The sequence below is a fragment of the Amphiura filiformis genome, chromosome 10 (assembly GCF_039555335.1).
Source record: "Amphiura filiformis chromosome 10, Afil_fr2py, whole genome shotgun sequence".
Classification (NCBI taxonomy): Eukaryota; Metazoa; Echinodermata; class Ophiuroidea; order Amphilepidida; family Amphiuridae; genus Amphiura; species Amphiura filiformis.
The window spans coordinates 36,350,358-36,372,490 of NC_092637.1; the positions used below are offsets into that span (position 1 = coordinate 36,350,358).

General features: G+C 38.0%; 1 long non-coding RNA gene across 1 annotated transcript in view; it reads left to right on the top strand.

Moving 5' to 3' along the window:
* Window positions 1–22,133, top strand: part of LOC140162195 (uncharacterized) — a 367,488-nt gene that overhangs the window by 38,817 nt on the left and 306,538 nt on the right. The gene's annotated exons all lie outside the window — the stretch shown is intronic.

Genomic DNA, 22,133 nt, shown 5'->3' on the forward strand with positions numbered 1-22,133 from the left:
GACTTGGCTCGTTGGATTCGTCGATATAGGTTCGGAATCCTCAATGGCAGTCTCGGTCCCAGCCGGTTTGTGCTCCTTTATCACTAAACAAACATGCATCTGACTAAAGAGATGAATCGGCTGTCAATCAACCATTGGGCTTCAGTGGTTGGTGGACAGCAATGCGGTGATATAAATCCACACAATGTATGTGAATGCGCTGGCGAAGTTACGTAATTATTCGGATTAGTTACCATAGCAATAGGTGAAAACAATTTTGAACATATCGGGCTGCACTACAAGCAGGTTCCACTCATCATCTGCAATCATAGATTGAATACAATACTGGTCTTTTCAAAGATACTAATCTTACAGGTGCAAATGATCAGCATGATATGGTTCAATACAGAGGTACCGCGTGAACGTATCAGTGCAGCGCGGTATATTCAAAAATTGTTTTCACCTATTGCTATGGTAGTTAATCTGATTATTACGTAACTTCGCCAGCGTATACTCGCTGAGGCTTCTCTGCCACGAAAAGCTATATCAGACCACTTCCCTGATCAGACGGAGCTCCGTGGCCGCTGCCCCATGTCTAGTCTCGGTCCCAGCCGATTTGTGCTCCTCCATCACTAAACAAACCGTCTGGCGACAGATCCTCCCAGATTTGTAGTTTACCGCAAGCGCAAAATGTACAACTTAGTTTAAGGCTAGACTAGGGACAGCAGACACTGTGTCGCCAATCGTCTGATATCGCCTTCTATGCTAGAGAGCCGCAGCGCGTGCTCACGTGCATTGTGTGGATTTATATCACCGCATGACTGTCCATTAACCGCTGCATGCGCTGAAGCCCAGTACTTGATTGACAACTTACCTCAGTTTTCAGTGAGTTCAGACATTCCATGATTCAGAAAAGACGTACTACGAGGTTGTCACCAGACGGTTTGTTTAGTGACGGAGGAGCACACATCGGCTGGGACGGAGACTACCCCTAGTCTAGTCCTATTGTAACTATTGTATAATGTGCGATTGCGGTTAGCTACAAATATGGGCGGTATATTGTTTAGTGTCACTTCTACACAAGTCACGTCCTAATTACGCAGTCACGTGGTTCCATAACCGATTAAAAACCTCTTTAAATGGTAATTCATAAACCAATCAGCGATCGTTATTCTGAGCTTGTCGCCAAGACTGACGATAATTATGTTTGATGACGAATGAACGCAAACCGGCTGGGTCCGACACTACCTAAATGCCCTGCTAACATGTGTGCAAACTAACACGATTAAGCATGAACCAGTATAAGGAATGACGTATTCACAGACGATGAATACAGAAAGACTTGTATCGAATCATCATCTCATTCGTCTGTGCGTGAAAGTAGACCTACTACCGTTTTCTCGGTATAACACTAGGATAATTGGTTTGAATATCTTAACTTTGATTTCATGAACACTAAATGTATAGTTCTTCTTTAATACCAGTGGTATTATTTTATGTTTTTGATGCATGTTTCTTCAAAGAAACTATTACTTATTTTGCTAAACTAGATTTGTGAATTTTAGAACAAACATTTACAACATTCAGTTTTTTGAGTTTTCATATACAAAACCAAACTTTTTGACACTGACCTGACATTTTCGTATGTATTGGGCGACCTTTTCTCCAGAGTGATTGGTATCCCATCATCCTCTGTGCTGGTGGTAACATAGCACTACTTTCGGGCTCTGTTGCTATTACTGACGCGCTCGATTGAACGTCTCGCGCTACGCGCTCGCTAAGGGGGCACACCACTAAATAATCGTCCCATTGAAATACACGTGAAAACACAAGAAAGTAAATTCGTTTTTCTACCCTTAGTTCCGAAAATGAGAAAATGTCGTATGGATTTTCTTAAAGTATAAAGTCTGAAATTTAATAAAAATGTATTTTTTGTGACCAAGCCAGTCGAACTTTTGAGCTACGGGCACCTGAACAGCGCCCTCACGAATTTCAGCCGACAATTTCGCCTCCTTACCAGTTCCGGCCTTGATATTATTCCGACAGCCTGTCACTAATTCACAATCGATTTGAAACATTTTTTGAACAGATTTTTAATGTTGAGGTCTTACTCTTTTCTTTTCACAAAAACAAGCACGAGTCACTTAAATTTAGTACCCTCGAGATGCTCATACATTTCGCTCAGGCGCTATTTTTAACCGGAACTCTACAAGGTTACACCAAATGCGGGAGGATTTAGTGGTGTGCCCCCCTAAGTTCGTGAGGGCCACAGACTGCGGCTAGTGGTAAACACAGCTCCATCCCTTGGGGCGTGGCCCTGAGGAGAGGGTCATACGCCCAAGACATACGAAACTGACAGGTCAGTGTCAAAAATTGTGGTGTAGTATATGAAAACTCCAAATTATAACTATCTACAAAGCTGATGAATCTGTTCACAACATTAAGGCTTTTGTTGCAAATGCTATTTAAAGGCTTAATGTACGATTTCCTTCAAATTTTAAATTTGTCATTATATACTCAAAATGCTGAAATAATACTAGTAATAATGATTGGGAATGGTTTCTGTCCATTTTGAGCTGAAATAACGAGGTAACGTGAAAGAAACACTGCTTGTTATTTTGGCCGTTTAACACACAGTTCTATGGGCGGACATAAAGTCATAATTTCTTGACTCTGTTTACCTACAAACACAACAAATTTGGCTGATTCCATTTAGGTGCAAGTTGCACTTGTGACATGTGTAAACATTACAAATATGCCAAAAAATCAGGTTTGAAAAAAATTAACCAAATTCATATTATAAGATCGTACATTATGACTTTAAGTTCATCGTCAAAATACCTTACAATCACACGAAACACTTGATTTTGAGAATCTTCCATTTGAAAATCTTGTAATGTATCTGATTAATTCGTTTCGAGGCAAGCCTTAGGGTCAATAAAATCAAGGGGCCTCACTGTTTGGCATTTTCTTTGCACTGCTACTCAATCACGCCTTCAAGTCAACCACAGAGGGAGTGTACCTTCACTCACGATCTGACGGTAAACTCTTTAACATTGCACGCCTGAAGGCCAAGACCAAGATAAGGGAAGTGCTGATTAGAGACATGCTATTCGCTGATGATGCTGCGATAGCTGCCCACTCTAAAGTTGAGCTACAGAAACTGATGGATCATTTCGCATCAGCTTGCGACCTCTTCAGCCTAACCATAAGTCTGAAGAAGACTCAAGTTATGGGACAGGGCACTATAGCTCCACCATCAATCCACATCAGTGATCAGCAACTTGAGGTAGTTCACCAATTCACCTATCTAGGCTCTACTGCCACAGACAATCTATCTCTGGACGCTGAGCTCAACAAAAGGATCGGCAAGGCGGCCTCTACTCTCTCCAGGTTATCTAAGAAAGTACGGGAGAACAAGCAGCTCACCAATACAACAAAGATGGCGGTCTACAAGGCATGTGTAATCAGCACGCTCCTCTATGGTAGTGAATCATGGACAACCTACTCTCCACAAGAACGGAAGCTGCAAGTATTTCACCTGAGATGTCTACGCCGCATTCTTGGAATCTCCTGGAAAGACAAGGTCACAAACAATGAAGTCATGTCTAAGGCGGGTATCCCATCAATGTATACGCTACTACGTCAACGTCGCCTTCGATGGCTAGGACATGTCAGTCGAATGGAAGATGGATCTCCTCTACGAGAGCTGTCTTCAGGACACAGAAGAAAGGGTCGACCGCTACTCCGCTTCAAGGATGTCTGTAAGCGTGACTTGAAAGCACTTGACATGGACTGGGTCACCTGGGAATCTGCTGCTAGTGACAGAAAAACTTGGAGGCAACATCTCTCTGAAGGCCTGAAAAGGGGAGAAGACGTTATCCAGAAAGCTGCTGATGAAAAACGAGCAAGGCGCAAAGCCAGTCAGTGTGAAACATTCAAACCAACCCTACCAGATGCATCAGTCTTCAGATGCCAGGTCTGCAACAAAATCTGCAAGTCTCGCATTGGTCTATTCAGCCACACAAGACGATGCTTTCCAACCACCTCAGACGGCGCTACTCCATAGTCTGCGAAGACTGACGGATGCCAACTTGTAATGTATCTGATTAATTCGTTTCGAGGCAAGCCTTAGGGTCAATAAAATCAAGGGGCCTCATTTTCGATAGTTTGGTAACTTACTAACTTTGCTAAGTTGGATGAATACTTCCACTCATCAGTCGTTTATGGATATACAGGATGTATCAAAATGATTGGTACCCATCAGTTTCCAGTGATTATGGACAAGGCTACCACATCAAATGCAACACAGGAGCTACCTTATTCATAGATGAATGTTATGAAAGGTCATAAAACTATAAATCCTGGGCATTTCAAGGGGATCCAATGTTGCATATTGAAGAAGTAAGCTTGCCAATAAACACCAAAACTGATGGGTACCAAACATTTTGATACACCCTGTACTGTTCAGTACGCCCCCCCAAATTGGTAATTGGCAGAAAAGCAAATCATTCTCCATTCCGTGGTGAAAAAAAGAGAAAACAATAGTGCAAATATGTACACGCAATAGGTTTAAGTGACATGATAATAAAATTTGGGCATATGGTAACAATTTAATCCTACGGTAGCAAAATTATTATTGGTAACATTACGCATGTCATGTTATGTATCCAATGGACTTGAAAAATAAATTGTATTAATGTAAATATAAAATAATTATGAAAGTTAATGTAGTTTAAAATATGTAAATTCAGATTTTAAAGCATAATAAATAAGTAGGACAAGACAGTAAGCTGAAATTGTATATTTCGAGTGTCATTATATTAAAATACCTATTTCAATGATTTGTGTAAATGAGTATGCGGGTAGCTATGTTAGTACATGGTGTTTTTCACTAAAATTTTAACTCATTGTAGCATAAGAATACGTCGTATAGTTACGACGACTCTTTACTTGTCGTAACATTACAACGTGTTCCTGTTACTAATCCCTTACTTATTAACTTACGATGTGACTGATGTTGATCTTACGACACACACACGGCGCCCGGTTTTTTACCTAATTAAATAAAGACAATGCTATAATGAGTTATTGCAAAGAAATCAAGGGGTCATGGCAAATCAAATAATGTTAATGTAACTCCGAAAATGTTGTCAGATTATTTCTACACTATTCACCTTTTCGGTAAATCCATAACCCTTTGCGAGTACACCTGAAAACTCGCCATATTACGTCACGCCGATCTGCGTCGATGCGCACATCGTTCATGGAACATGGTTAGTGCGCATTGCAAGTCGGGTGACGTAAAATGACGAGTTCTCAGGTGTACTCGCAAAGGGTTATGGGATTTACCGAAAAGGTGAATTGGAAAATGTCACTGATAAACTCGTAAGATAGTAAACACTGCAGAATTCAACAGTTTTAGTGGCCGCCATGTTGGATGTCCACAGGAAGTGTTAAAAAGAAAAACGGAAATCTGTATCACGAAGGTAAGGAGATAAAAAAGTAGTGTCACGTATATTTGATCAGCTCGTAATCGGCGGGCCTTATAACATCGCGGATTAATATCAATAATTTTATTTTGAGAATTGCCTTGTGACATCTCGCCAGAAGTATCGCAAATTATTAATTAAAGTCCTATATTTTGTCTACTTTATTCAACACACACAATATAGACCAGACAGGTCAGCTATATCACTCTTTTAAGAGTGATATATCGAAAACGTGGGTCTACTTTTCGGCGTAGTAGTAAAACCGAACAATTTCCGCCGATTACGAGCTGTTCAGAGTATATGTATATTTTCTATCAAATCAAATCAATCATACCGTTTTATGACACCTATTAATAACGTTTATCTACATATCAGATGGATCTAATGTTGCATTATGATGTCTTGTCCACTAAGACAATGGGTGTCAATCTTTTTGATACAGCCTGTATATTCATGAGCTTATAATTATAATCAAATTGGTATGTTTATCTTTGCTGCTCATTGATAGAGCAGCATGGCAAACATGTTGTACATGGTTACAAAATTTCACCTTTATTGTGTAAAATTGAAATTGGTCTGGTAAACACCCGGGGGTAAACATTACGACGTGTTCCTGTTACTAATCCCTATAACCTACGATGTGTAATATCCTTTGTGAAATTGCAGTACCGATGTGATCTTGCAGCAAACCAAACATGAAGTTTCCAAAAACACGATTTTTGTAGCTTGCTAGGGAAAAATATTATTCATATTATTTTCCACAGTGTGTCCACACAATTTTAATAAATTTATGCTGGAATTCTGCCAAAGGAATTTAATTTTCGGCTGAAAAATGAATTTGCCATAAAATTTGTATTAGATCTCGAATTTCAAAAAATGAAAATTATTTGATATCACAAGGTCATTCCTCATATGCAGAATGTAATATGGTGTGTCTGATGTGCTCTCGAGTCCCACAAACATACTGTCCAAATGTTCATACCCCGTAAGGCATACACGCTGTAAAAATTCTCCCGGCATTTTGCATTTCTTGTAGTGAGGACAAACATGTGTTTTGAGGAATTTTAAGAACCACAAACGTATGAGAATTTAAAGATGGCGATTAAGAAAAACGACATTTGCTTGTTCAAGTACGGAGAAATTGCTAGAGAATGTAGGATATTGGCTTAACATCTCTACTAATACAAAATAACTAATAACTAATAGCTTAAAATGCAATTGTGTAAGTTTCATTTTAAACACATTATTAATGCTTGGGGCACACCGACACCGCCTGGCTAATAATTATTTGGTGCAGCAGAGACACTAAAATGAATACACGGGATCGATTCACGTGAATTGCTATGCACGATTTTGATATCAGACGAAAATGATGAATATCTCCCGTAAATGAAACCAGATGTGGTCTCATACACTTGAAAATACGTGTTGAACAGATATGATGGTCGCTAGAATGCGCTTTGAAAATTGGCCTTGCGCTTTGAACTCAAAATCGGACCAAAACTCTAATTTTATATTGCGTTGGTCTTGTATGGACTACATCGTGTAGTACAGCTGCACTCACTAGGCAGTATAAAAGTCGATGACCATTGACCTCAATGGGATATACAAGCTTATTCACGCACAACCAAGATCAATTACCCGCCTATTGTGAGTAGCCTTAGTCATGTCCCTCGACTAATTATTCGTCTCAAAGAGCTTCAATGGTCTGAACCAAATGGCCAATCGTGGCTGTGGATTCAACCTACCATGGTGATTTCTGCCATGAAGATATAGGGTCGATGACACTGTGTGGGGTGGGGCGGAACGAACTTATTGCACACGATATAAGTAACTCGCTCCTGGAGCTCTCTCCGTCACAGGGAGGTGATTTTGAATAGACGGTCACAGAATAATAGAATGGCAACCTTTCTATATAATTAGTTACCTGTAATTAACGGGGCAAAATCACTTATCCTAATGATATAATATTATGTCTTAGCAACTAATATTTTACTTATTGCATTACTAAGGTAACAAGCTCAACCATGACAAGAATCATAGCAACTGATATATATAGTATGTAATAAAATTCTAGCATTTTCTCAAACCTTCTGTAGAAAACTACGGGCATACATTTATCATGTGCGAATTAATAGTGTGTATTAACAAACAACAGCTATTGATAAAACAATGATTAGCAAATTGGCGTGTATGTTGTGGAGTCTGGCAGTTATAGGATGGAACATTAGACCTAATTTATATATGTGCCGAGGAGCAGACCTGGGTAAGTGTAGATAACAACAAAGACAACAACATCAACAACAACAACATCAAAACGGAAATGAGTGGCTAACGTGAACATACCTGTGTTAGTTGTACTCCTATATAAGGCTACAAATAAGAAAACTTTTTGATCGCAGCAATCACAAAGATATGGCAGATGCTATCAATTCCAAGTTTGTCAGTATTTCATCTGATATTGAGCACGTGTATTCAAATCTGCCTCACTTTTACTGAATTGCAACCTTGGGAAGTATATTATACAAAAACAACATGTTTTGAGGGGAAGTAGTCAAAACTACTGGTCCCGAGGTGTTGGATGATTTGACTACTTCCCGACGCGTCATGTTGTATTTGTTTTACTATACCTCATAAATATTTTCACTATCCGGTAAAATCGTAAATAAAAGTCAAAATACACACCAGTCAACGTGCCGGCATGGTAAATAAGCTTACTATTTTGCTTACCTGATTTTATTGGAGGATTTCTGTTCAATCACTTTACATTTTGATCTATATTATTCTAATTTGCTTTTTAACATTCCATAAACAACAATTTGTTTATTAAAACGTCAAATGCACGTGTTATTATCCAAAATAACTGCAGTAGACGCCATTTTCACCATAAACGCATCTGCAGAATCGTCGCTGTGTATCATAATGCTACGTCTGAAGGAACGGTGACGCGCGGGGTCGAGACACCGTGTGGTAGTAGGGGTGTGGAAGTTTATACTACTTCCCCGCGTGCGCGTAATTGCACAGGCGCGGGGAAGTAGTCAAAATACCGTACTCTGACGCTGGCGTTATTAACCAATAAGCCGGGCCAATAAGATGTGTGGATTAACTAACAAAATATATTTAACCCTAGAACTACTGAGCCATAGTTTGTAACACGGACTACGAAAGGGTGGGCTTGCCAACCCCACTTAATATCTATTATAAACGTCATATACCGTTATATTTGGTACCAATGTATAGCTATGGGTCTCTTCTATCCAGTAATACAAAACAAATCCAAACATATGCCCCACATAATGTCGCTATGACGTCATAATGTGAGCGCGCCCATGCAAATTTGGGAAATTCTGGCTATGTACAAAAGTATAGGCAACATTGATTATCGGCTAAAAATTCTACGAAAATGCGAATATCACCGAATTTTTTCCTAAATATTAAAAGAAATCACTATTACAACCTAACTAACAAGTAAAAAGTCAGTAGCTCTTGGAATAATTTTACAAAAGCGAAATGAAAATCATGGATTTTACTGTAGAAACCAATGGTGGGCCTCACCAACCCCACCCCCGTCATTTGTGATGGCCGGTCCTACCCCCGGATAAGGTGCTGGGGTAAACATTTGATCAGTAAAATGAGCGCAAAGGATGGATCCACGATTACCTTGGGCGTAAACACGCGAGCTTGTTTTTATGACGGTTAAAAATGTTTAGGGGGGTTTTACCAACCTCCTTTGTAGTTTTAGGGTTAATGTTACACTAACTTTTGTGTTTACCGGACCAATTTGAATTTGACCGGGAGGGGGGGGGGGTGGTTAGTGGTTGAAACATGCTTTGGGGTTGGTTTTAGGGGGGGATGAATTTTTTTTGGGATTGAGTAAACTAACCAAATCATCTGAGGGTTTAAGCCCACCGCAAAGACAACACTGAACTAGGCCAACGATGGGTCAACTATGCTGTCTTAACAATTTGCAGACGAACAAAACAGCGCAGGCTTCATAAAGAATCTTTGGAGCAATTTTCAAATAGTGGAATGATGCTATTTGTACGGTAAGTAAGAGAAATTTGATATGCGAGGCAGACCTGGTGTCGACTCTAACTCCATCTCCGACACAACGAAATGGTATACACTATGGAAAGGCGATCATTAAAGGATGTCTCCGGCAATCACAACATTATGCCTTATATGTTAGAAAACTAATTACCAAGCACCAATCACATGATTGTATTTAAAACAAACTCATATTGACCCCTAAAAACAACCGGCTCTCAACACGCGATATTCCAAATTCCCGCCGCCGAAATTGTCTAGTGCAATGACGTCATGGTTATTTGTGCTCAATTGTTGTCAGCCTTCATTGTATTACTGGGTCATCAATGCACTGGCGAATTTCGGCGCCCGGGAAGTTTGAATAACGCGTGTTGAGTTTGGCTCTTTATCTTGCTTTTTCGGCTACTTTGGGCATGTCCTAGCACAGGCTCTGTGCTAACAAGCTCTGTGCTAGGTCCTGTATGATGATCTAATAATATATCCCAGCTCTCTTCGCTCGCGTATTCGAGGGGCGTCGCGGTTTGAGAACGGTGTCGCTTCGCTCGCACTATTCGAGAGGCGTCGCGGTTTCGAATGGGGCTTATCCGTGGTCATGGTACGTAAGTTAAGCAGGGAACGACCCGTGTCTTCTATTTCTGGAGCAATTATGTTAAAACGCGTTTGCGGGCTAAATTTTCAAGATTTTGTTACGAACACCGTTCTCAAAACCCGAAGTCGTACCTACTTTATCAGATGTTGATTTAGAGTATGTTGTTACGCCTGTTCAACTTTCAAGACCAGTATTAAAATTCACTTTCCTCAACTATGATATTTGTCTTTAGTTTACTTCTCACCCTAAATGGCTGCGGAAAAATTAAATATTATTTAGCATGTTTAGTGAAGTCAATTATGTTGAACTTTGTTTTGCTGTTTTCCACAGTGTGTCCACACAATTATGATCTATGGGAAAACAAGTGTTACCATTTTAGATCAGGCATTAACGTAAGCTACCCAGACCTCGTCGATTACTGCCATGCTACCGGTGGAAGACCCCTCGTGATTCTCTCTCAAGCTGAAATGGACCATTTATACACTACGTACCCCGTAAATGCATTATGGCTTGGGTGTGAGGATAACAACCCGACGGAGGGATACTGGACATGCGAGGGTTATGATAGCGCCAACTTACATTACACTGTTCATGGAAGTGTTGTTGGATTTTGGCGTAAGTTGAGAGGTAGCGATTTTTCTACGCGTACGATCGTACGACAGTTAATGAATGCAATTGATTTAACTGCCGTATGCGTAAGAAATTATAATCTCTCAAGCGTTAACCGTACACATCACACTTTAAACCCTCCATTATCTTCGCGCTGACTTCAAATCAATACAAATAGCTGCAACTTTTAATTTTTGACATTTTTCTTTAAAAACACTGCTGCAGTGTTAAGGGATCTAGAATGAGCGTTTATTGTGTTTCGACAGTATTTTTTGTGGGACATGAGAGCATCTCAGACCTATCGAATTGCATTCTGAATACGAAGCATGTCTTTCTGATATCAAATAATTTTCATTTTTTTAAAATCACAATATAATACAAATTTTATGACAAATTATAAAAAATTGATATTTGTCAAATTTTGATATATAACAGTCCTCGAAGTAAATTATATAAATCTAATGATATATTCTTAAAGTGTATGTAGCTGGGAGGAAAAGCCGACGGTCAATCGGAAATTTTGACCTTTCATATTGAAGATATGGATTTTTTCCCCAAAAAGACCTAATTTTTTTTGGTGTTTTGGGAAAAAAAATCCATATATGCAATACGAAAGGTCAAAATTTTCAATTGATCTTCGGCTTTTCATCCCACCTACATACACTTTAAGTATAAATCATCAGATTTATAAAGTTTACTTTGAGTACTGTTAAATATCAAAAATATCAATTTTTAATGATTTGCCATAAAATGTGTATTAAATTGCGAATTTCAAAAATCAAAATTATTTGATATCAGAAGGACATTCTTCGTATTCAGAATGCAATTCGATATGTCTGATGTGCTCTAATGCCCCAAAATAAATACTGTCCAAACGTCCATACCCCTTCCCTTAATAATGTACGAAATTGGACAAATGGGGTATCAAAATGCGAGTAAACATGGTAAATAAATCATCCTTTTTCTATGTTGAAATATCGTGAAAATAATAATTAGTTCTGAAGCTATAGGCGTATTTATAACAGCTGCGTTACTTTTTATGCAGTCTTTATATTGGCCCTGTTTGGAACATTAGTGTCATGTTTGATTTTAGGTACTGGTTGGTTTTTTTTTTTGGGGGGGGGGTGAAATTTTTGGGGATTGGGTTAACAAACCAAATTATTTGAGGGTTTAAATCCCATCTAAAAGACCAAACTGGACTACCGTAAAAACTTGATAGTTTTTGAAAACATGAAATTGAATACATGAATACAAAAGCCACCTAAGTCCATGCGAAGTTATTTTGAAAGAAAAATCTGTGTATCATTTTAATTCCTTCAGTTAGATTTACCTGGTCAATATGGTAAGTTTTACGTGCAAATGAGTGGATTAACCTGTATTAGGTATGACGATTAGCATTTCAGGGACTTCTTGGGGTTCATTTTAAATTTTGGACTTAGGTGGTTTTTGAATCATATACAAAGACAACAATGTTAGAATGAGATTACCACTAGTAAGATAATACAAAATAAAGCACACAGGTATGTATAATGTTGATAAGCATTCTGCCATGTAATATAAACCACACACTTTCCTTTATTAAACCCATTTTTGTTCAAAAGTCATTCTCCAGCAATGAATGTGTTACAAGTGGACTTTTATACATACTGGATTTCAATCAATGTGTTACAAGACTCAAATCATGGAATTGGGTGATTCTTTCATACATGCTATTTTTCACATGCCCAATAGACACAGAGGATGAATTTGAGTTGTTCTTTCATGCATATAACAGGCCTATGTATAGCAACAATTTCCCATGCTTAACTCAATTTGGCCAAAGTATGGACTTAGGTGGCTTTTTGTATTCATATATTCAATTGTTTCATGCGCTTTACCAACTGAGCTAATGGGGTTCAGACACACATTTGCAGGTTCATTGTTCGTATATAATTATGTGTGACGATGATTTGCTCAAAACCCTTTGCACTTTTGTGGACGGGGCTCTTCATGTTTGCATGTTTTAAAAGCGTAGTAAGTTACGGTATGCCAACCTCGAAAAACCGGTCTTCATCAAGTACACTTTTATCTCTCGAATAGATAATTTTAATGTATCTTTGGAGCAATTTGTGATCGCCACTCAACCATAAACCTAAATCTCAAATAATCCTAGCCCTATAATGTAAAATCCTAACCCTAAACCAACTGCTTACTTCTCTTTTTAAAGCTTGGAAAACAAGTTCAGGTGAACCTAACAATTATGGAGACAACGAACACTGTGTGTATTCAGGTATCCATGCAGGCACCACGACAGCACAGTGGAATGATGCTCTTTGTAGTACGATAATTTATAGAAATCCGGTATGCGAGGCAGACCTGATAATGGCGACTCCAACTCCATCTCCACCACCGACAGAGTCATCTCCACTAACCCCAAGACCAAGTCATACTCGTAAGTATTCCTTACAAAGTCGTAAACATGTGGTGGTGGAATACCTTTGAAAATAAAAATGTTACATGTTTTTGGCAGAAGAAGCATTTTGTAAGTATAGTTTTTAGTCCCACGGCCCTCTCTCGCAACTATATAGTGAAATATGGCGGATAACCATGGCCTTGATTGAGTACCAATATGACCCAGGATGATGTTACTGGGTCAATATAAAGCAATTTAATAGCAACACATGTACATACTACCCTAGTTCCAGTAACTAAGTATCTTCATTTATCATTATGACATTATTGGATACTTAGCCCGATAAAATTGCTCACAGGACAATTTTTTTTCTTTGCCCCCCCGAAAAAGTACAACTATCGCTTACAATATTAGCAAGTAAAATAGGCAGACTATAAACTCTTAGTATTTAGTATAGTATGTATCGTCACTGGGTGGGAAAAACCTCGTATGTACTTTTTGCCCTGAACATGGATGAAGCAAACCATTCAATATAAAGTCTACACCTACAAGGCTTTATCCATGTTCAAGGGCCAAAAGTAAATATGAGGTGTTTTCTGCATGCACTGTTGGCCCTTGAACATGGATGAAGCAACTTCTTCAATATAAAGTCTACACCTACAAGGCTTTATCCATGTTCAAGGGCCAAAAGTACATACGAGGTATTCCTGCTCAGTGACGGTATGCATTCATACAGAATACACATTAGCAAATACTAAAAATAAACTGGTGGATCAAAGCATATCAAAGACAGCAATGTAATATGTGACCCGGCAGCACAAACGAGCCGTAAATTCCATAAATTGTGTTCTGTGTTACGGTGTAAAATGTGTACGAAGGTCGTATTCATCGATAACTTAAGCTGGCCCGACTTCCGTCTTATTTTGATAGTCAAAAACTAATCAATAATCCTATTGTTGAAGTGGATAATAAGCTTCTACCTTAGATGGCCGGCTATAAAACTTTTAATAGCTCTGGTCTTTGTTTGCTTTTGCTAAATCCTGTTCAAGTGGTGGGTTACCAGGCATTGTATTTTGTACAGGTATGCATAACCAACAAGTAACAATGAGAGAACTTTCTTAAACCTCGTTGACTTGGGGATGATTTGAAATGACCGCCAATTATGACTGTTTGATATATATTGCCAGCAATGTGGAAAAAGAGACACATGTAAAAATGTAAAAAGCTATAATTTTGTTGAAGGAGCAAAGTTTAACAAACCACAACCTCGCTTCTGGATATCGTTTGAAGTCAAATGATATACCATTTTTAAGTTTATGATGTTTATTTTTTAAACACGAAATAAAACAAAATCGACCGGGGGAGGAATTTACGGCTCATTCGCCGTGGACGGTCACATATTTTGTCGTTGTGACTGAAACCATACATTGGCATATGAAACTTGTTAATCTTTTTAATTTTAATTATACATGTACTTGCTGTGCACATCACCAATCATGTATATTTGAAAGTACTTGACGGCTTGATTAAGACATCCAAGGTACGTTCGAGAGTTTAAGGTTTTTATTTAAAAAGAAGGCTGAGTATTACAAGATGAGCTAAAAAAAGGCTGAGTATTACAAGATGCTGAGGCTATATACAAGATGAGCTTAAAAAGAAGGCTGAGTATGACAAGATGAGCTTAAAAAGAAGGCTGAGTATTACAAGATGAGCTTAAAAAGAAGGCTGAGTATTACAAGATGAGCTTAAAAAGAAGGCTGAGTATGACAAGATGAGCTTAAAAAGAAGGCTGAGTATTACAAGATGAGCTTAAAAAGAAGGTTGAGTATTACAAGATGAGCTTAAAAAGAAGGCTGAGTATTACAAGATGAGCTTAAAAGAAGGCTGAGTATGACAAGATGAGCTTAAAAAGAAGGCTGAGTATTACAAGATGAGCTTAAAAAGAAGGCTGAGTATGACAAGATGAGCTTAAAAAGAAGGCTGAGTATTACAAGATGAGCTTAAAAAGAAGGCTGAGTATTACAAGATGAGCTTAACAAGAAGGCTGAGTATTACAAGATGAGCTTAAAAAGAAGGCTGAGTATTACAAGATGAGCTTAAAAAGAAGGCTGAGTATGACAAGATGAGCTTAAAAAGAAGGCTGAGTATTACAAGATGAGCTTAAAAAAGAAGGCTGAGTATGACAAGATGAGCTTAAAAAGAAGGCTGAGTATGACAAGATGAGCTTAAAAAGAAGGCTGAGTATGACAAGATGAGCTTAAAAAGAAGGCTGAGTATTACAAGATGAGCTTAAAAAGAAGGCTGAGTATGACAAGATGAGCTGCTCTTGTACTGTTGTATCTTCCATAATAATGACGTTAAATTAGCTCTGAATTATATTATTGCGCTTGGTTGTCGGTCTTGAAGCACTAAACATGATTAAAATGTGACACATTGGTGCAATACATCCTGAAAGAGTATCTTGACACATTTTCCTAAAATTAGCTTACGACGTATTTAGGCTTGCAAAAACGTCGACAGTATTGAATATTCTCCCGTTTTATTCAGGACGGAAACATCAATAGCACTGGATTTCTAAAGGCTCTGGATGACACAGGTGTAACAGTTAACGATATCAGTAACAGTTCATCTTTTATGCAATACGATAATTTGGGTAAGAGCTTATCATGAAACGTGCTTATCTTATGTCATGTATGTCTTATCTTTATTTCCGAATCTGTTAAACTCAAGCGGCATCCAACAAAACACATTCCAACATCCCACATTTCCAAGGCGGCAAAAGTGTCCGGCCGACTCTTCTTCTTCTTCCTTATAAGTGCCTCCCTCATACGTATGAGTATTATTGCACTGCGTACATACAAGCTGTACTTGTTTTTACTCTGGAATCTAGAGTAGATGAGTGTGTTTTTGAAGTACAGTCAACAGTACCGGGATGATCCCCTGCTCTTTTCGAATAGCCTGTGACGTTCTTTAACGTGCAGACTACATTAATGTGAGAAAATATGGATGTACACGGGACCGACAGCTTAAAGTGCCCTCCGAAGCACTAAGCAAGTAGAGTGAAGTGCCTTGCTCAAGGACACAAAGAGCCAGCCGAGCTCAGGCGGACCCGGGATTCGAACCCTTGACCCTTGGATTCACAGTCCAACGCCTTAACCGCTAGGCCACGCTCTCCTCAAAAAGACTCGGTCTTATTATGACGCTACCGGGACAAATCCGTGCGAAGTTTAATCCTAAAATGGTACCAAATTATGTTAAGGTAAAAAGTAAGGGTAAAGGAGACGATCCTGTATAAACAGTGATCGGAGTGCCCATCTCTCTTTTATTGGCGATTGGGCCAGACTCCTCCATGTAATGTTGCTATAGGGGGATCGCTAAACATACTCCACAGCGAGTCTGTTACCTTCCCAGCATTTAAGAATGCCGGTACCCATTTATACGAGATAAAATACCTTACTCAAAGGCACAACACGATGGCGTCGCCGGGGCTCGAACTCGCAACCTTCTGATTATGAGTCGGAGCCCGTTCCGCTTGGCCACCGTGCTCCCAAATAATTTAATTAATTAATTAAATTATGTTAATTTTGGTCTAAAACAGGAATACAATTCTGAAACACTTGACCTTAACCCCCGATGTGTAGGCATACGCCACTGCAGCAAAAACGACTGCACTGATTTAGCTTTTTTCAAATGCTTCATACATGTATTTTAATTGCATTTAGTTTTGTGTTTCGACAAGCTGAAATACGTTGCGCAGAAATTAAATAAATTTTATTTTCAACATATTTTGCCATACATGTAACTGATATGAAACAGATATATATGTATCCATTTATTTATCATTTCAACACATTTTTGCCATACATGGTACGATACAGATATATTTTTGTCCCAACTTGGACCTGATAGAGAAAACCGTGATACGACAGTGATTGTTACAAATGACTATACTCTCCGAATCTACTTTCCTTTAGAGCTTGGAAAAGGTAAGTTCTGATGAACTATTGTGTGATGTTGTAAGAGTTTTCTGTAGAGCTGCATGACCCATCCTGGGAAAGGGTTCCCTCGCCTCTCTCCGTGTCGAGAAAATTTTCCCAAATGTACGTCACAATTGTCCATTTTAATAGTATCTGATCAAGTTGTTTTGCTGTATGTAGCCGTTCATGAACTGTCCTGGGTGACACAGAAGTCGAGAACATTTGCCACAATGTATATCAAAATTGCCCAATTTAACATTGAAACAGGAGGAAAAAGCCCAAGACTAGGGTGGAAATGATCCCATGTTCCTTCGTGCAAGTCGCATTTTGGCATTGTGAGGCAAATAAAAGTGAATGTCCGAAAGAACAAACAAAGACGTATCCTTAACTAAATATGTTAGTGTGCTTTATTAATTGTTATGATTACTAATGCTGATCGGATTGTTTTTCGAATGTCTTTTATAATAATAGGATATGTGCGAGTGGTTATTATCGACCCAGCTGAATTCTTTGAAAACGGTCTAACCGATATTACAGTCATCTCTGGTGATCAAAATGAACAAAGCGTCAAGTATGAAATTGGAAGTAGATTAGTTGACATTGCATATTTTGATCCATCACACAAACGGGTACGATATAATGGTGATGAGGCATTGTCTATAACACTTAATCTGCTGTCATCGGTAAGAGACACGGCTGTTTGATGTATATAGAATTGGCTTTATTATTAACTAAATGTAAACTATAGATGGCGCTATTTATCCTAAATCATATTTCTTTCTTTGCAAGGATTATGTGATTAATACCGCCATTAAAACAGCTGGAATATGTGAAACAAGCAACAAGGGAATTTTATAAACATATGCCATCAAACAGTAAAAGGAATTATTTGTATTAAAAGCTTGAAAGAATAATTTCCAGTAACTAAATAGCGCCACCAATTTTGGCATAAATAGATGCATTTTATATCCGAAAAAGCTTTTAAAAATACTATAAAAGAGAATCATTTTGTAAAAGAGAGGAAATTAAAGTTGAGAACGACTCAAAAGCATCTGTATACATTAGCACGATATCACTTTTAGCTGTTTAAAGAGGAACAAGCACATCTGGAATAATGAACTACATAATTGAGTTATGTGGCCCAGGGCATGTCAGTCCAGACACCACCTAAGTCCAGACATGTATACAAGTATACAGGAGTGTGATCTATAAGGACAAGGTCGCCTACCAACTGGCCAGTTGACCAGGCCAACGTTTGTTCCTCTTTAAGCCTAAAATTTGGTTATACATGATGTTTTGTTTGAAAAACTAATAAATGATCACATCAAACAACCGTGGAGAAAAATCAGGGTTCCTTTAGCTTTACTATGAATTTACCAATGGTAAATATAATGTGCAGAGTCACGCTTATATATTTTATAGCCAAAAATGGTGCACTGTACTTAGAGAATTTATCTTATCATTACAGAACATGAAGACCCCAGAAGCAAGGACCCCAGATTGTTATTTCTTTTCGATCGAAAAGAACGGGTAATATTTCATAATACATTGGTTTGTCTGTGAACTTGCAAACTGTTATCCTGCAAACGTAATTCATTGAAAGAATATTTGCACTGTTTAGGATATTTAATTACATAGGTAACATAAAAAGGGTCATGCTCAATAGAGATCAATGGGCATTGACCTCTTTACCCTGCTAGGTAATGAAACACCCAAAATATGGCAAACTATTCTTAATTTCGAGTGTTTGTAAGGACGATTTGAGACTTTTTTTTTCAAGGAGATCGGGGTAATTTTTCGACGTTGACCCACGTGGGGCCCAACAGATCACCATTGATCTTTTGCTTATAACTTGAGAACGGAAGATTACAGATATACTTTTTCTGAATTCTGATGAGTAGAAGAATACTTTGGTACAGTTTCAAATTTTTGAAATTTGACCTCCTGCCAAAACTACCTTTCCACCAAGTATATTTTAGTATGCTTTTGGTATAATGTTCAAGGAACATCTTTAAAATGCAGTGGAAAAAAGTGGTGGGTCACACCAGTAATTTGTTTATATTGACTGGACTGCACGATTATCAGTTTCGCTGAAAATACAAAACAATTTCCGCAATAATTCAACTTTTACCCCTTATTGTTTGCTCATATACTCATGCTTCATTCATGTTATCTATGGGCTCAATCCGGGAAGCTAGCGGCTTATTCTCAAGAGTTTGTTACCCAACAGTAGAGGTCACGCCGGTAATAATTACCAGAAGTAAAAGTTGCCATTGTACTGGTGGTTTATTTGCCCAACACCAAACGTGTGACCCCAACAATAATAATGGAAATCAAATACCTATTTTCTCCGGCATTATCCAGCATGGCGGTTGTTTGATTTGGTCATTTATGATTAATTTTTCTCACAAAAAACATTACAATGTTCAATTCTAAACCTGGACAATATACCAACAGCTATCACACTAATAATAATATACATGTGATATCTACATTTTAAGATAGATTTTCGTGTCTATATCAAATAATTCATTTGTCTGGTTTTTTTTGGTAATATTTATTTTATAAACTGTACATTTGTGTACACATTGAGGGCGGTATTTACATATATTTTACATTAAGATTAGCCAAATAATATGACTTATATTTTTGTAAATGTCCATGCCATTTGTTAGTATTTGTCTGATGTTCTTATACCATCATAGAAGTAAGATTTAAGATAAATAGCGCCATCATTGTTCAACTTGACCTAAAAATGACAAAATTTTACATTACATCAAACAACCGTGAGCTAGCAAATGCCCCAACCAGTTATGTTCAATACTACTTCTATTAGCTAACACATCTTCTTTTTATAACAATGCGCAACCTTTTTTGCAGTCATAATATAAAAATTAATGTTAATATTTCTCCTCATAGGTGGGACACTGAGGGGTGTGAGGTTGCCGACGCCAATGATTCTTATGTGACCTGCAAATGTAATCATTTGACGACGTTTAGCGTATTAATGAGATACGAGGTGAGTGTAGTTAATGTATTGACGAAATTATCAATGTCCTTTGATGAGCAATAACCAAATTTGCATCAATATTATGTTCATCAGTGCATGGAAGTCCAATGCTCTCCATGCAACTCATTATTGACTAATAACCATTACACATTTCCAGATTGCCATAATTTCAATAATGCCAATACAAGGCTCTTGAAATCTTTGTTTATTTATGAAGCCTCATGTACAGAAGTTTTATTTATTGTGTTCATAATTGTATTAATGAATTATTTAACAGGACCCATTTCCGGAGTCTTACTCAAAAGCAGTGACAGTTTTAAACCACGTCGGTATTGTTCTGTCAATGGTAGCCCTGGTGTGTGCGCTACTTACGATATTCTTATTCAGGTAAATTATAATTATTTGTCTACGATTGAATGACTTAATTGATAAGGTTATGAATCCATATCCGACAAGATGGCTTAAAATAAATTAACTATAAGATTCATACAAACTTAAGAGAATTATTTCCCTACTTATTATATGATTATTTTATCTAGTGTTATTCATTAAATTGTCTCTTTATTTTACAAATAGCGTGTTAATTATTTTTAATTATTAGAAAGGAATCTGTTTTTCGATCAGAACGAATGGTAATTCATAGCCAGCTTATGATAGCTATGTTATTGGCAATAGCGATGCTGACTGTTAGTGATGTCGCTAAAATGAATGCTGTAAGTTTAAAGCAAGTTCAAGGCAAGTAAAATTTACAATCATACCTGTAAAAAGCCTGCTAATAAGAACATTGGTGTACCCTTGGTCTTCAATTTAGGAATTAAGCAGGTTATGGAATATAACTGTATTTCTCTGCAAGGCTAATATCAGAGAGGGTATATTGCCACTTGGTATAATATCGTTTGGTCTAATATCTACAGTAAGCCAAATAATTAAGGTACCAGTTACACGTTCACCCCCTGTATATCCTAAACAAAGGCATATATGTCATCCTGCGCGTATTTTGCTCCGATTTTCGTAAAAATGGATGCAAACTGTTCCTCAAGTTCAAGGGTTTCAGGAAAAGATTAGTTTTACTATCTGAGATGTCAAGATCAGAAGATAGATGATAAATGAATACAAATTACATTGAATTTTCACTCTTTTTGACTCTTTTTTGACTGCTGTGTAACATGCTAACTAGACATCGCAGATAGTGCAAACTATTCTTTTTCTGAAACGTCCTAATTTGGCGAACAATTTGCCCCAACTTTTACGAAAATTTGAGCATTTTTGACTTTTGCCCCATACACAATAAGCCAATCGACCTGTAACCTTCTGTGCCCCATAACTTCTTAATGATAGATCGTACACGCACAAACATTACATTTCTGGGATCCATGGGACCAGACGCGTAATTTGACATGTTTGGAAGTGTTATTGAAATAAAATTAATTTTTTGCCCCCTATGCGATCCTATGGGGTGGGGTGGGGGGGGGGGGTCTTTTGGGGGTCGCGGTCTGAAAATATTGCTTGACAGACAACAGATTCGAGATCAGCATACCCCAAAATAACAAAAATAAGCTGGTTGCCAACTTTTACCCAATATGTCCAATATAGCCGTCCAACACAACTAGGCTCATCATGCATTCCTGGGGGGGGGCACGGGTGTGTGACATGGACCGATATGAGGAACATGCCATTCCAACATTAAAACCCGGAGAGCATAGGCGCCCTACTTTAAGACCACGGTGATCACTGAAAATGTGTTTTGCGCCTTTACATCCTCACAATGGTTTATACGCTATTGGTTTAAAACTACACCAAATGCTTGTTAAATGGTTTGTAGACCAAATGGCTACTAGAACAAATGGCTATTAGACTTATTGTATATAGACCAAATGGGTATTAGACTAAAGGATTGTTAGACTAAATGGTTTTAGGAGCAAATGGTTATTTATTGGACGTAGTGGCTATAGAGCTAATGGGTTTTAACGAAATGGATGTAGACGAAATGGATATTAGACGAAATGGTATTAGACCAAATGGCAAATCCCCTCAAAGA